The 12,149-nt window shown below is 48.7% G+C and overlaps 1 long non-coding RNA gene across 2 annotated transcripts; it reads right to left on the bottom strand.

The window, feature by feature from the left end:
• Nucleotides 1-2,740: 2,740 nt before the first annotated feature.
• On the bottom strand, nucleotides 2,741-10,128 carry LOC121079138. Of its 2 annotated transcripts, none has more exons than XR_005824913.1 (3): nucleotides 9,853-10,128; nucleotides 3,234-3,357; nucleotides 2,741-2,878 (listed from the first exon to the last, which is right to left on the bottom strand). It is a non-coding gene; the product is annotated as an uncharacterized LOC121079138 (long non-coding RNA). The 2 variants fall into 2 exon arrangements; XR_005824924.1 differs by lacking the exon at nucleotides 9,853-10,128 and adding an exon at nucleotides 3,485-3,693.
• Nucleotides 10,129-12,149: the final 2,021 nt, after the last annotated feature.

Raw genomic sequence — 12,149 nt, 5'->3', positions numbered from 1 at the left:
CAATAACTTGGAGATGTTCTTGTTTTAAATTACCTGTGTGTGGGGATATGCGGGTGTACAGTCAAAAGCAGCTCACATGCAGCTGCAAGGACAGCAAACAGCTTGGCCTGTGAGCCATCCTGCTTTGGGTATGCTGTGCCCTAGGAGGGCTGATCAAAATCCTCATCGTGGGTATTTCTGAGACGTGCCAAACCTATAACATGTGCTTGACAAGTGCAAAGTGATCCTACTCCTGGTGCCCATACTTTTTCCTCAGGCAGCTGCTGCTAGCCACGCTTGGAAACAGCATGCTGAATAAACAGCACTTTGGTCTAATAAAGTTGTCACAAAATTGCATATAATGCTTTGCTCCGTCACGTACAAGAGTCTCTTCCAGACCATCTGTGCCTCAGTACAGGATAGCACCGTGCTACCTGAGCTTGCGGTGCCACACGCGGGTTGGGTCTGTGCCAGGCTGTGTCCTGCCGCCACCAGACCACCTCTGCTTGAGCTCCACTGCTTGACACTTGCTTGGGTGCCAGCAGCTGGATGTACCCTGCCAAACACCACTGCTCGTGCCATTTTAGATGCTTGGAACAGAAAATGGACAAATATTTGGGGGACCACCAGTTCCACGGGGCCAGGGAGTGCTCCCATCAGTGTAAATGCACATGTTTACACCAGGCTGAAAAGTTTACAGTGGAGTCCAAGCAGAATGCCCTCACTGCCAATAGTGCCATCCCCATATCACAGAATCACAGCGTGGTTGAGGTGGGAGGGCACTTCTGGAGGCCATCTGTTCCAACCCTCCATGCTCGAGCAGGGACACCCAGAGCAGGTTGCCCAGGGACATGTCCAGGTGGCTTCTGAAGATCTCCAGGGAGGGAGACTCCGCTTATTGCAAAGGGGGCTCCAAAGACGATGGATCTGAAGTCCTATACATCTCTACTCACCCACAGGCTGGGGAGATGACATGGAGAGGCTGGAGGCAGAGCTCGATCTGACAGTCCCTAAAAACAGGTGGAGCCACTCAGGAGGCAGAGCTGCTGCAGGCAGAGCACGACTGCCCTCTCTCCTAGCATTCTCACAAGTTTTTCTGGGATCAATAGCCAGGGGTCTCAGTTCAAGTCAAGGGTCAAGTGTTTTCATTAGCTTCAGAAGTTGTGATAACTTCTTTGTGCAACAGAGGCTATTACAGAAACATCTCAGCTAGGCAGGGATGCTTTTAGAGCACTCCTGGCTCTAGTTCTGCATTATTTCCCTCCATCTCCCTGCATAAGTCCCCTCCAAATGAATGTGGGACCATAACCTTTCTAATCCATCTGTGATATTTAAACTTGGATCGCAGCTAATACAAACGAGCTGGAGAAAGCAAGTAACACAGCATATTTTAGTTACCTTTGAAAATTATGCAAGCCCAAAAGCCAAAAGTTCCCTCCATCTGAACTCTGGAGAGCTGGTGATATGGATGGAGACCTGAATCTTGCACCTGTCTGATCCAGGTGCTCCTAAGTGGCAATGCCCTGCTGATGGCAGAGGACGGGCTGGCTGCTGGACTTGAGCTGCTAGCTGCCTACAGGTCCCAGGGCATCAATTCTGCCCAACCTGCCACTCGCTCTGCTGTCACTGAGGTAGCTGATGCTATTTTCACCTTGAATGGATCTTCAGCTCTGCTGCTTGAACCATTTTCTACCCGACCACACGCTCTTGCCTGCAGTTTCATGGAAAACCAGGGCAGACAGCATAGCAATGGCATAGACTGGTGGCACATTGGGGCTTAGGTGCCAAGCCATGAAACACAGGGGAAACCTGGGCAGGTAGAGAGGGCCAGGTGCAGGTGGACTCCATGTGGCTCCTTGCTCCAGGGCCAACTCTATGTCACCAGCAGCCACAAGAGCTCAGTTTCCCAGCAGCTGGCTCCGTGCATTTGCATTCAAGCCTTGTGTGCGATGTGATTTAGGGTCCTGAAGGAAACCTTGGTCCTTTGGTGTCAGTTGGTGGGTGCACGGGGGAGCTGGTGGGGAGATGGAGCAGCCCGTCTTGCAGCTCACAGTGAAATAGGAGGGCTCGGTGGCAGCAGCACCGTCGGGAGGAGCTGCAGCCCCTCCGTGCTGTCTGGGCTGTTTCCCAGAGGGACCGCAAGGCCGTGCAATCAGGCTCAGCTGGTAATCAGGCAAAGTCCAAACTCGCATAAAGACTAAATTATCCCTTAGTCTTTCCAGCTCAGGGGAAAGGATATTGATAGGGAGGCGAGGATGGCTGCGGCACTGCAGCTGCCACCAGCAGCCCATCCACACAGAGAAGCATCTTTTCCTGCCCCTCACCCAACTGTCATCCAAATAGCCAGGGCCTGGCCCCCCAAGGGCCCTGCAAACCCAGAGCACCCTGCTCAGCCCCACAGCAGCACCCTGGGGGGCAATAACACCATCCCTGCCTGCCAGCGCTGGAGGAGAGCTGCCTATGGGCCCCGCTGCTTGTTCACTCATATTTGTTTCCATCAGTGCTGGGAGAATGCACAATAGCCTGTGGCGGGCAGAGATAAGGGTTCATGTTCAGCCTTGGGAGAAGGGGTTTATCATACCTGTAAACCCACCTAACCTACCTGTTCAAAAACCAGAGTTCCTGGAGCCAGAGATCCCTCGGAGTTACGTAAGTTGCATGTAAGCCCCAAGATTTAAATTTAAAAAGAAAATAAAAAATAAAAATATATATTTAAAAAAAATAATAATTTAATAATAAAAAATAATAAAAAATCCGGAGGTTCGCGGAGCAGCGCGGAGCAGCGGCACCACCTGGCGGTGCTGGGGGGAGCTGCGGTGCCCTCCGAGCCCGGCAGGGGGATCCCGCGGCCAGCTCCGGGAGGGGGTTTGGTCCCGTCCCTTTGTTCAACGGAGATTTCCTAAGAAAAAAAAAATAAAGAAAAAATAAAATGCGTATTTGTGGTGGTGTTTCTGTGTCAGCTCCCCCTGCCCGGGTAAGTTCTGAACAGGCTGTGTGATGGCATCTGAAATGGGTGAAATGCTGAGGATCTTGGAAAAAAATGCGAAAAAATATCTGTGGGCTTCGTGAGGAAAGGTGGCAGATGCGGTGTGACTCTCCACAGGCTGCTCTGTGAGCTCAGCCTTTATCTCAGGGGATACAGCCCAACCAAAATACAAATCTCAATTTGTTAGCCCACAAGAAATCACAGTGTATGCACACACTGACCAGGACACCACTTCCTCATGCTCCCCAGAGTGTCCCTCACCACTTACTGTGACAACTGAGTAAGGCAGCAGCTCCCTCTGTCCTGTGTTTGTGCAGCGCCTAACACCGCGGGTGTCTGTTCTCCGACACGGGCCCATCAGTGCAAGCACGAGGTGCTTGTTTGCTGTCTTCCTATTCAAGGAACAGACCCCATGAGTGACCTTAGGTTATCATAAGGGGGGTCCCCACAGCAGCAACAGCCATCCCTCCCAATGTATAGCTCCAGCTATACAGGGAGCCTCGTTTTGATCTCACCCACCAGCCTCAACGACTCTGTTTGGGCTCATCCTTTCTGATATCACCCATGCAGCTAAGGATAACCGGGGCAGCACTGGCAGGCTGACCACCACGTAGGTGGTGTAGGGTGCTATATCCGACCTCCTAGGTGATATGAGTGCCACTAGCTCAGTTTGGTGACCCTGTCACCCTTCAGCAGCTGCTTGCAGTCTTCTGACTCCAGGCTGAAGCAGAGTCACCCTTGAGCTTTAGAGTTTTGGTCCTAATTTAAGTCGCTGTGAGTGGCCACTGGGTCTGTGAGAAGGTATAACCTTGGTCAGCTACAAAAAGGCACCCCAAAAGAGACTTTGTTAATTAGAAACCACTGATGTGTGTGCACCTGATAGTTTGTGAGACGCTGTTGATGACTGGATGCATGCTTCTGACCAGCACAGCCTACCCACCACAAGTAGTCACTAACAGAAAAGAGAACACAATCCTGTTGTATTAACTGCACCGTATCATTTGACAAGCTCTGTCTAGGCAAATCTTCAAGGACCTTCAGGAGCTGGGCTCTGATCCAGCAAAACAATGACCCATATGTTTAACTTTTAGCACAAGGGCAGACCTGGCAGGATGCAAAATTAAGCATGTGTCTAAGTGGTTTCACCTGGGTTGAGAGCTGCAAAGGCTCCTACTTCAGAGAAGGTCAACACCTTGCAGCAGAGCAGCATCAGCGGGGAGAGGGATGGAGCACTGCTTCCTAGCTTTCACTTATGCTAATAAATTCCCCACCTGTGTCCAGTAATTTACAGGCAACAAGAAAAGCCAACCTACTGTCAGTGGGTAGCTATAGATAGCAGCTGGTCATAGTTCACTGGAGTTCAATTAAGTGAAGTCTCTCTGGGCCTGAGGACCGTGGGCAAGCTCACACGCTCCTGTCCCTGGTGTTCAGGCAGTGGTCTCCCCATGTTTATCTGAGACACTATTTAAGTACAGGACAGACATTTTGGATAAAAATAAAAATGTTTCAATTAAAATGTCAAAAGAAATATTCTGTTTTATCTGAAAATTCTGTCAAATCAAAATGAAAATGTAGAATACTTTCATCACAGAATCTGTGCTTTCCACCTCTGAAGGGTTTTGGCTTGTAATTTTTCAATTAGCGCTTCAATTAATGTCATTGAGGGTCTGCCTGAGGTGATTCTTAGTTAGCGTCCCCCTTTTTGGCTTATGCAGTTACCTGGGTTTTGTTGCTGTTGGTATGCTGTAGGGGTAAATGATGCCACTTAGCCACACACTTCTCTGCATGTTCACAACACACCGAAGTCAAGACAACTTAAGTCACAAGTATTTGGGGCCTTCAGAAGATTTGACACCTAACAGACACCATTGAATTGAGCCCCATCTTGATTCATTTAGCTGCCTAAATCACTGCTTTGTGGGTCTAATCTGGACAAATAGTAATCAGAATGATTTCTGATCATTGTGATGTAAGAGCAGCTAAAAAAATTAAAAAGTTTTGCATCTTCATGAGGCCAGCCTTAAATATCTAATTGCCTGGTTAATGCCCCAAAATCTGCTCCCTGCAAATGAAATAGTGATCCAGAAATGACTGCAACCTGAGACTGGTTTTTAAAAGGGCATAATGAATCTACGGGTTTCTCCATGGACAAAGTAGTAATATAAGTAGTTCAGAAAACATCACTTGATGGCAAGGCAGGCATTTGTATCTTTGTTGAAACATCCCTGATAGCATGAGTAATAGAAAAGGTTCTAAATCCTCCTTGGAATATTTCCCCCTGTACTAGTTTGAAATGGGGGGAACGAAAAGAAAAAAAAAAGGAGAGAGGGAGAGAGAGAGAGAGAAAAGGATCTTTACCAAGGAAGAAAGGGAATTGGTTATATTTATTGGATGTAATATTTATTGATTTTAAGCTACCTTTGTTTCCTCCTCCTGTCTGGTAAGAACTGCAAGCAAACTGCTGTGCTAGATCACCACAGATCCTCTTTTCACATCTGACATTTGCAGAGCTGCACTAACTATCAGCAGCTCCAGATCAAGTTACTTCGTCATGGCCCTGCATACCCACACCTGCTAATCTGGGCAGCTTTGTAGGAGCTTAGTTGCAGCCTTCAGCATGCAGAATCTGCACGCAGCCACGACGGGTGGACCCAGGGAGAAGTAGCAGAGTGAAGTCTGCAGTTCTTCTTGATATGGTGCATGTGTTATGAGACCAGAGAGGCTGAAGAACCACCGTCAGCGTATAACCTCAATTCTTACCCTAAGACCTGTCATATCCTCCAAGGTGACTCATCGATCAGAGGCTCAACATGAGCCAGCAGCGTGCACTCGCAGCCCAGAAAGCCAACTCTATCCTGGGGCCTTGAACTGACATTGAGCTCTCCTTCAGTTTCTCCCTGCTGTTACAGCAACAGGTGAAAGAAGAGGTGAGTGGAGTCCTGGAGCCATGGGCACCTTGATCTCCCTCCCTTCTGGTGGCTGGCTGGGGGCCTCAGAAATGTTTCTTCCAGATAATTTTCAGTAAGGTAGAGGTAACATCACTTTTCAGCAAGTAGTCCCTAAGGAGTGAGGCAAGGTCTCCAGCTTTTGGCTAACTTTTACCAGGTCATCACATAGTTTGTGGTTTTCAGGTCTTTCCTTGGCTCTTGACTGCAGGATTCATGCTATTACTGAAGCACTTTCAGCTTCCATTTTTAAACAGAGAAGCTTTACTGTGGAAGCTTTCACCTCTTTTGTGGCTGTAAATAAAAGCTTGAACACAGGCACCCAGAAGCTGCTATTCCAGAGAAAAATATCACAAACAAGACACTTCTCAGATCTCCTGGTCTCTAAGCTGACTCAGTGATCTGAGGGATACCCGAGTCTTTATTTCTGAATGCATGGGAATGATGTCCATGGTGGGTTTGATTCAGGCTGCCCCCAACTGCACAAAGTGCATCTAGATAAGAGAGAAGTCACAACAGAGCAGAAATCCAAGAGCAGCAAACCTTTTTCTGTCCCCTCAGGAAACTCAGGAGCGTGCTAAGCTTGTCCAGCTCATCACCCGAAAGGAATGATGTTCCTGGTGGCACAGTGGGGCTATGCCAGCACTTCCCCAGAAGACGTCATGCTCCTGGGCAGCGTGGGAGGACAGGAGAGAGGGGGAGCTGAGCTGCCGCTCGGGCAAAACAGGTGTGAATCTGCTGGGCACAGCTCTGTCTGCGGCCGCTAAATTAAACACCCTCGTCACCTCCCATCATCAGGGACATTATTAAACACGCCAGTGTGCTCGCATGATTGGGAGAAACCCGAGCGGCTCCCCAGATCTGGCCACCCCAGCCCTGCGTGGTGTGGGATCCTCGGTTTAGACCCTAGCCCAGATGGTGGGTGGAAGCACCTCTGGTGGTTAATGCGTGCACTGGTGTGTGCAGATGGACACGGATATGCAGACAGACACGGACATGCAGACAGATGCATCGGGCATGGCCAAAGCAAGGAGGGATCCTGCTGATCCCACCACCTCCAGGAAAAAGGCAGGGAACTGATGGAGGTGGCTAGATGGGGCTGTGTTTGCCCTAGGGACTTCCAGAAGGGTTCTTATATTTTATCAGTAGTCATTAAATAATTACTGTATTAGTAGTAATTGCTTTCTTAGTAGTCATTTCTGGGGTCCCCAGGCCAGAGCTCAGCCAGCACCGCTCACACCCCAGCCCTGGAGGACCACCTCAGGGCCATGCTTTCCTACAGGGCTTGCTCCTGGAGCGCTGGACCTCAGTGTCTCTCATGGGAACATGTCTGGCCATGCTTCTGAACCAGCTCTGCTGAAAACATGGCCAGCAGCAGCTGCAACCCTTTCTCCAGCGCAACAAAAATCCTCAGGAGCCTGGAGCTCGCCCAGGCCCCCTGCCTGCCCTAAGTGCTAGCCTCAGCCAGTCTGGTGTCTAAGCACCTCGCAACATCTTGCTTACTTTCCTCAGGCCCTGCTGGGCAGGGCAGCATGATCCAGAGGGAGAAAAGAGGCATGGGGGGATTTTTCCAAAGCTCCATAGGAAGCTGTGGCAGTGGAAAACTTGGACATCCACCTCCAACCCACAGCCACCTCGTGAAGCACCTGCCTGTCCCAGGGGCGACTGCTTTAACTCATCACCTGTGACATTATAGCACAGGAAGGTGACATAAAATGGCAGTGACATGCCATGACATTTGTCCTAGGTGAGAGATTTTTCAGCCTGTGGCATTTGGTTTTTCTGAAGCAGGGTATGTTAGAAGTACCTGGGCAAAATACTGGCCTCTCATCAGTCAGCCTGAAGTTATCATGCAGCTTTGTGCAGCGAGACCAGCAGGGCTCCAGGGGATGCCTGTCAGATCCCAGCTTGTTGTGACTACCAGCAAGGGGAGGGTTTTACTAACCAGGCTGTTGCCACGTCAAATCTCCTATTTTCAGGTGAAATCAAGCCAGACAGCTGCTAGAAAATCTCTTCCAAAGGCATTTTTTGCCCAGACAAGGCTGTGGTGTGTGGGCCTGGGCAGGCACAACCCACTGGGCCTGCACAACCCCACACAGAGCTCCCCTGTGCCCAGCCCCACTGAGACAACCTCCTGCAGACAGCAGGCAGTGATATCACCCTACCCCATCACTAACATGGTGAATAAGCCTGGGTCTGGCTTCTTTCAGCTACTCTATCCTAGGAGAGAGGCATTTTTGCAGGCAAAAAGGTAGGCAGCAGTGGGACACCAACATGTTGCCCTGTATGCTTACCACCATGACTGAGGCCTGCAGGCAGAGAGATTATGAAATGTATTTTTTATGTATTACTTATGAAGAGTAGGTCATTTCTTCTTCCAGTATTTCTCCTTATGCCATTCATTTTCAGTTGCACTCCTTCCTACCTGTTTCCATCCATGCCAATGGACCCATTCCCATTTGGCCCCAGGTGATACCTGAATTAAATCCCTTCTTGCTGTGCACAGTGTGTCAACTCACTAGGAAGCGACTTTCCCAGTCCTTCTGGGACAGTCTCACTTTGGATCAGGACACATTCAAAACTAGTTTCTGACCTCTGCAAGAGACAGATGCCAGCTGTGCTCCCAATGACCGAGAGGTGCAACCACCCCCATAAGGAGACACAGAGCAACTTTGCTGTGGGGACGTGTCGTACAACAGAGAAAAGACTTCTTTCGAAATGTCAGTAAATAGAGACCCTAAGTAGCTCAGGGTGAGTCAGCTCATTGACCTTCCCTTTACAATTTCTACGTAGTTTTGTGAGTGCTTTTTGTCTGTGCTGTGTTTTGTTTTCCTCATCAGAAAATGTCAGAGGACAGGAGGGTTTATAGCATCTTCTCATCACCCAGCAGGTCTCAGGACACCTCAGCTAAAACACAGGCAGTGTCACTAGGTGCTGTATGCAAAGATCTCTGGCAGTTTAACAGAGGAACAAGAGGGATCCAACTTCTCTGCCTTGTACTTGCCGCCACAGACATCACTGCATCAGCATACAGGCAGCAAAGCACTGTGAAAGGCTCGTCACCTTTCAGGCCTTTCAGCAGGGCTGAAGGGAAGGAAGAGAGAACTAGGTTTCTCACTCTGCAGAGCTCTCCTTGAGATGATGGTGATCCTCTCAGTCTCCTCAGAAAGGGTCAGTACATCTCTGAGGCTCCCACCTTAACGAAAGATGTACTCGGCAAATTATTACAAGCTGTGACCTTACTTGACTAGCTGGTGGCAAAAGTCGTATTTTCTGAATACTCTTATCTTGAAAAACATGAGGTCTTAGAGGCTTGCAAAGAGATTAGCTAAAGCAGAACCTTAAATCCTGAAGCCTTGGAAAAAGGCTCACTGAAGCATTTGGATCAGCAGTGTCTAGGGAGCTGCAGAGGGCGATGAAGGTGAGAGCAGCAGCGTGCGTGGGGCTGGAGGGGACAGGAGGGAGGAGCAGCAAGCATAGGTCCCTAATTTCTAGTACAAGTTGGAAAAAAAAAAATAATCAAGATTTCTATTTCTCTCTGACTTTCCCCCAGCAGGCACCCTGCATTTCTACAAGCCTGGATAGAAGGGCTGAGACTGTCCTGCTCTGAGCACCTCCATTCTGGTGCTGCTGCTGGCTACTTATCCTGACAGAATTCAGAGGAACAAAGAAAAATCCTACTTTGTTGAATGTCACGGGTGGTTTTTCAACCTAACTCCCTGGAGCTAGGATTTTGTTGAATGAATACACTACAAAGAACTTAGAATAGTGGATAAAACCACAGCAATATTTTCCCTTAATTCTCCCTTTCTTTGTCTGAAGTTTTGGGGCCAATTCTGCAACTGCTTGAATGGTGTGGGTACCATCCCAGACGTACAAGTACAGAGCCCTAACATCTAATTTCTCAGAGAGCTTTCAGGTGGACAGCTATGGGATAGTTACCTGGGAAAGAGCATTGTCACAATTTCTCAGGGCAGAACACAAAACCAGGAGACATGGTAGCAGAACAGCTGAAGTGTTTGGCTGAGGAGTCGGGTCAGGAGGTTGAGCCTTGCAGTCAACTTTTATCAGAGACTAATGAAGGCCAGCTGTGCCAGGGAATGAGCTATCTGAGCTGGAGGGCAGGCGTCCCAGGACACTGTGCTGACTATGTCATTCCCTTGCATGGTACTGGGCACAGAAACAAATGTGTTGCACCCATGGGCAGCTAAATTGGATCAGAAAGACCTTACGTTATGCAGAAAGACAGCACAAAGTATTTGCAGTGATCCTGTGAGTGCAAAATTCAAGATTTCACAGAGGGGCTGGTTGTGCCCCTCATCCTCCCCTCCTAACAGCTCCCCAGCTGCTACTGCTGCTGTCCTACAGGGGAGGATCTGGCACACAGAGGAACATTATGTCCAGTAGAAACAGGCCATCTAATAAAACCCAGGTTGTCCAAATCTATAAGGTCTACACCCTGCGCTTTTTCTTTTCTGCCCCAGAATGCCCAAGTACTTAACTTCTGTTTTGAACATCCCAAAACAAGTGAATCTGGAACTGCAGAGCTGTATTGGCAGGACTACCATGAGAACATCTGCTTTGACTAGAGTTCCACTTATTGGAATTAAGAAATTCAGGTGACTGAGACAGTTGTTCAGATTCTGAGGAATTTATCCTGACTGTCTTCACAGGTTCATCCCTTTCCAAGTCAAACACGCAAATTCTGCTTCCTGGGAAGTGTACAGACATTTAAATCACTTCTGACTTAGCAAACAATGTCCTGAATTTCAAGTGGATGCAGCTACAACTAAAAAAAAAAAATCAACACAGTAAATACCCATTGGATTTAACACTAACAGTCCCACTGAGTATCTGAGCAGAGAGACCAAGAGATGGACTCTCCATTGACCAGGAGGAAGCTGGAGGAAGTGCCTTCAAGGCAGAGGTGAAGACCAACAGTCACAGACCTTTGCTACTTATGCCACAGACAGACAGAATAGATGGGTGGGTCTTGGGCTAGCAAGGCAACAATTTTTGTCAATAAAAAAGCCATTTGATCCTTTTTGACAGCAAAAAAGAAGAGAAAATGAAAATTGGATTGCATCTATTTTTAGGCAAATGAAAAAGTTATTCAGACTAGAGAGAAAGTGTGTCAAAAATAGCCTGAGTTATATGAAAGTGGAGCAATTGCTGTAGATCTACAAAAATAAAAGGAGGGCAAGAGCCCGGGAAACTGATTTTGAAGTAGCTGTGAACATTTCATTTTTACAGCACTATCTGATGTGTGCCTGCTTTAAAACACACTCTGATGGCAACGGCAGCCTATTCCTGCACCCCAAATGCATGGAGTCCTTCAAAGGCAGCCGAACAATGTGGTGTGGGCCTGATCATCCCACAAGCCTTGTTCCGTGCTTCGCAGCCCAAAGGTTCAGCAAAAGCCTATCCATTGTCACCCACTGTGACATGAATCTTGCATCTTCCACTAAAAGCAATCAGATTTATTCAGGTTTGTCACATCTCCTTCTGAAAATGACTGTCCCTGAAGAATGGCTCAGTGGGGAGTGAATTTCAGAGGCTGTCTTGCTCTGGATCCTACCTGGATTGCTTAGGTTTCATCATCAGGGCATCAAGTTGCAAGCAAATGCTAAACTCCTGAAAAGGCAAGACCAGAAATTAAGAGGTTTTGGAAATATGACAGACTTCAAAACTGTTGCCTGCAGAGTTTCAGCCTATGTGTTGTGGAAGTTGAAAGTGACATCTGTGGGGGACTCATGTTCCTGTGTCACCTAGAAGAGAGGTATAACTGCTAAGTAGCATTCATGTTTTGCCCCAAACAAGCTTCAAAATACCCCAGCCATACAGTTAAATGGGACCAGCTGGTCAGGGTTTGAGCTGCCTGCACCAAGGAGGGATGCCATCTCCTCATGGGCATGGATGGAGCAAGGCCGTAATGGAGCCACACGCAAGGAGGAGGCCTGGTGAGGCCATGTGTCTGCACATCACGTCGGCATGGGGGAGACCCGTGCCCGCTGTCAAACTCCTCTTTGCCAGCTCCTGCGAATACCTTCCCCAGCAGATCAGCGTCACCCCGGTGATGGGGCTGGCCGGCAGCCAGCTGGCCTGCCTTGCTGCCCCTGTCGCTGCCAGTCATGGGGCGGTGGTGACACCCTGCTCAGAGGAGGGGAAGAGGTGAAAGACTGTGTCACCAGATCAGGAACAGGGAAGCAGTCATGTTTTCCCATCTCACTTGCTAGGAA

Source organism: Cygnus olor, chromosome 1 (assembly GCF_009769625.2).
Source record: "Cygnus olor isolate bCygOlo1 chromosome 1, bCygOlo1.pri.v2, whole genome shotgun sequence".
In the NCBI taxonomy this organism is placed as follows: domain Eukaryota; kingdom Metazoa; phylum Chordata; class Aves; order Anseriformes; family Anatidae; genus Cygnus; species Cygnus olor.
The sequence above is the reverse complement of the archived record's forward strand: the minus strand, read 5'-3'. Positions and strand labels throughout refer to the sequence as shown.